The sequence below is a fragment of the Gossypium arboreum genome, chromosome 2 (assembly GCF_025698485.1).
Source record: "Gossypium arboreum isolate Shixiya-1 chromosome 2, ASM2569848v2, whole genome shotgun sequence".
Classification (NCBI taxonomy): Eukaryota; Viridiplantae; Streptophyta; class Magnoliopsida; order Malvales; family Malvaceae; genus Gossypium; species Gossypium arboreum.
Genome location: NC_069071.1, coordinates 57,924,464 through 57,928,779, shown reverse-complemented (window position 1 = coordinate 57,928,779; position 4,316 = coordinate 57,924,464). Strand labels below are relative to the sequence as shown.

Sequence of the window (4,316 nt, the reverse complement as noted above, 5' to 3'; positions counted from 1 at the left end):
GTGCCTTATCAACATTCAAACTACCAACTAAGTAGGGAATAGTAAAACTTCCTGGATCTTTCAGTTTGGTTGGCAGTTTATTTTAGAGTATGGCGGAGCACTCCTCATTAAGTTCCACTGTAGATAGGTCTTTAAATTTCCTTTTGTTTGTTAGAAGCTCTTTTAAAAATTTTGCATATTTAGGCACCTGCGATATAGCTTCAACAAATGGTAAGTTAATATGTAGTTGTTTAAAAAGTTCAAGAAGTTTATTGAATTGTGCATCCATGCAGTCTTTCTTCAACTTTGCTGGAAATGGGATTGGTGGTTTTTATTCCTTTGGCATTGGATTGTCATTATTTTTGGGTTTTACTTCTTCTCCTTCGTTTTTGTCAGCTTCTTGTGGTGGCTTCTTTTCAGATTTAGCTAACACTTTCCCACTCCTTAGTGTAACTCCTTTCACATGTTCTTTTGGATTGGGTTCGATGTTACTAGGTAGACTTCCTGGTGGTATTTCTGAAATCAATTTAGCAAGCTGGCCTATTTGAGTTTCGAGCCCTTGGATCGACACTTGTTGATTCTTAAGTGCTATTTTGGTATTCTGAAAATGAGTGTCTAACATCGAGATGAATTTATTTAGCATCTCTTCAAGGGTCGGCTTCTTTTCCTACTGGTAAGGTGGTTGTTGAAAACCTGGGGGTTCTTGTGGCCTTTGATTTCCTTGGCCACCCCACGAGAAGTTGGGATGGTTCCTCCAACCTACATTATAAGTGTTACTGTACGAGTTATTTTGAGGTCTAGAATTATTGTTACCCATATATTGAACTTGTTCCTTCTCAGTGCCAGGGTTGAAGGGCGGAAAATCTGGGTTGTGCATTCCTCCATTTGAATCACACCTCATCACTGGATGTACTTGAGTAGAACCATATAAACCATCGGTCTTTTTATTTAAAAGTTCTACCTATTTTAACAGCACAGTGACTGCGTCGAGGTTGAAAACACCAGCTGCTTTTGTTGGCTTTGTTCTCATGACTTGCCATTGATAGTTATTCAGTAACATCTCTTCAATAAATTCATAAGCCTATTCAGGTTTTCTGTTGTTTAAAGTTCCACCGGTGGCTACGTTGATGAATTGTCTTGTTGAGGGGTTCACACCATTGTAAAAAGTCTGAACCTCCAGCCATAGAGGTAACCCATGGTGAGGGTACCTTCTTAATAGGTCCTTGTATCTCTCCCATGCATCATAGAGTGTTTCTAAATTCATCTGCACAAAAGAAGAAATATCATTCCTTAATTTAGTCATTTTAGCCGGCGGAAAGTATTTAAGCAAAAATTTTTCGATCATTTGTTCCTAAGTGGTGATCGATCCTCGTGGTAACGAGTTCAACCACTGTTTAGACTTATTCCTCAATGAAAAGGGAAATAAAGGAAGGCGGATGGCATCGTCAGAAATGCCATTGATCTTAAAGGTGTCACGGAATTCCAGAAAATTTTCCAAATGAGTGTTTGGATCCTCGTCCTGCAAACCATCAAACTGAACAAACTGTTGTATCATTTGAATCATGTTAGGTTTCAGTTCAAAATTATTTGCAGCAATAGCAGGTCTAACTATACTGGATTCACCTCCTGTTAAAATAGGTTTAGCATAATCATACATAGTACGAGGAGCAGGATCCTGATTTACTGGGTTCACAACAGCCACAAGAGGTAGCAGATTATTATGATTATCAGTCATTTCCTCGGTTGTGGTTTGAATATCGTTCTCTTGCCCTTTTTCTATGTATTGTAGACTTTGCCTTATCTCTCTTCGGTTTCTGCGAGCTATGCTTTCGATCTCACTATCAAAAAGTAGAGGTCCTAACGGGTTTCTTCTAGTCATAAACTATAAAAACCTACCAGAAGCAAAAGAAAAATTTAATAATTTAAGAAAAAATAAATTTAAATTGCAATAAAAATAAATGGCTAAAGTAATAAAAATTAAGCGTTCCTATTTCTTAGTTCCCCGGCAACAGTGCCAAAAACTTGATGTGCGTGATAAGTTTTATATTTATGATTGATCATACTTGAAAACTAACTATTATCACGATAAAGGCAAGAACACCTATCGAACAGTAGTATAACTTATAGCAAGACTGGAATGTCGAACCCATAAGAACTAAAAGTACTAGTATTGACCTTCTTTTTATTATCTAGCCTAAAAATAATGGGATTTGCTTTATCTAGACTAATTAACTAAACTAAGAATGCACAGGAAGTAAATTGGGGAAATACTTTTGGGAAAACTGATTGATTTAGACAATACTTAAGGAAGAATCCTCCTAGACTTCACTTGTTATTTGAATCTGAAGTAGACGATTTATTCATTTGACTCGATCCATAGAAATCCCTAATTTATATTATTATCTCTCTCGAGACTAACAACGTCTAACCCTAGGTTGATTAATTGAAATCTCTTTCTAATTAAAACCCCTAGTGTTGCATTTACTCGATCTATGGATTCCCTTATTAGGTTTGACCCTAATCTGACAGATTTATGTCGCCCTATGTCTAGGGGTGCAATCAACTCCACTTAATTATGCTAGATCTACTCTTAGACAGGGACTTTTGCTCCTCTAAATAAGCACATAAATACTTGAATCAGTATCCTGGAATATTAAAACAAGAATTAAGAACACATAATTAAGAAAAAATCAAGTATTTATCATATAATTTAGAAAATAGTAACAATATCCGTCTTAGGTTTCATCCCCCTTAGGTATTAAGGGGATTTAGTTCATATGTGTAAAAGAAAACATCTCAAAAGAATAATAATAACAAAACATAAAGAAACCCTAAAAACCCCTGAAGGAAATTGAAGGGAGATCTTCAGTCTTGAAGGAGAATCCGGCTTTTGAGATGGATGAATCGGCTTTCTTCGAGTAATTCCTTACCTCCCACTCTGTCCACCCTTTTAATCCTCTTCTAGGGTATTTATATAGGCTTGAGAATGCCGAAGAATCCTCTAAAGTGGCCTTTTCCGAGTAGAACTAGACTTGGGCTCGATAGGGACACGCCCGTGTGGGGTGGCTTGGGCTGTGTTAGAGTCTGCTAAATAGACACGGGCGTGTGGTCTACCCGTTTGAGGAAGTCCAGGCTGTGTGGATTTCCCACGTTGACCCATTTTCCCTATTTTTTGGTTCGTTTCTTTAATTGTAACTTGTCTGACCATGTACGTACGGCCGCATTATCCTCAACTTTAACAAGAAATTCATTCTCTATACTAGGTATTCTAACTTAGTAACCAAACACAAATCGACACCTTTTTAAATATGCAATGTCATGCAGTCAAAGCCAAAATAAAACACACAAGTCTGTATCAAATAATAAAATTCAAAGCAAACAGAAAATAATCAAACACCTATCTAAATAATTGCTAAAATTTAGCATAACTCTACCTATATGAGGTATGGTTCTAAAGAAAAGGGTACCTGGACTAGCAGGTTCCTCAATCCTCACCAATTATAGGCTCATATGGATCGAGTTCAGTTTAGGGGAATACATTTTCCTATGACCATGCGGAGATGAAAATCTCACGAAGACATAGGTATAGATGTATCCTGGAAGCAATCAACTAGCTCATGCGGAGGTGAAAACCTTACAAAGGCATAGCTTCTCACTCCCACTTAAAGGTGTAATGCCAACGGTCATGCAAAGCAATGCAATAAAATTCTACAAGACTCAAACTACAACAATCATACAAACAAATGCAACAAAGAATCATGATTTTCAAATCAAATTTTCAATTTTTGACAAAAGGATAGAAAGTAATCAGTTTTATGGCTTGACTCTCTTATTGTCCCCATTGGAGTCTCCAAGCTGTCGAAACCATTTTTTATTTTAAAAAACGCAGGGATCGACTTTAAAAATGAAACATAGAGTCACCACCAATCTTTTTTTCAAGGTGTGATTAGGTCACCTTAAGATTGATCATTTTAATAAAGCACTTCGATTTATTAAAACAATGACTTTGGTCTACAAAATTTGAGAAAGTGGGTTCAGGAGTCGGTTAGCTACAAGGAAGGATTAGCACCTTCATTATGCCCAGAATTGGTATTTAATTGATCAAATAATGTCCTTATGTCTAAAATTTAAAAAGATTTTGAAATACAGTTTCTTTGTAAACATTTGAAGAACTTGAATTAAATGTTAAAATTTTCTTAGGACGTGACCTTTTAAAATGAACCACAAATGCTAGGGTTTGAAATAATTTACATGTATAAAAAAAACTAATATAAAATCATAATCTTATAATTAAAAAACAAAGTAAAATTATCAAAGCAATTCAAAATGCATGTAAA

At 35.9% G+C, this 4,316-nt stretch overlaps 1 non-coding gene across 1 annotated transcript; it reads left to right on the top strand.

Moving 5' to 3' along the window:
- Window positions 1-1,169: 1,169 nt before the first annotated feature.
- LOC128289638 (small nucleolar RNA R71) lies at window positions 1,170-1,276 on the top strand. The gene has a single exon (XR_008279282.1). It is a non-coding gene; the product is annotated as a small nucleolar RNA R71 (small nucleolar RNA).
- The last annotated feature ends 3,040 nt before the right edge of the window (window positions 1,277-4,316 follow it).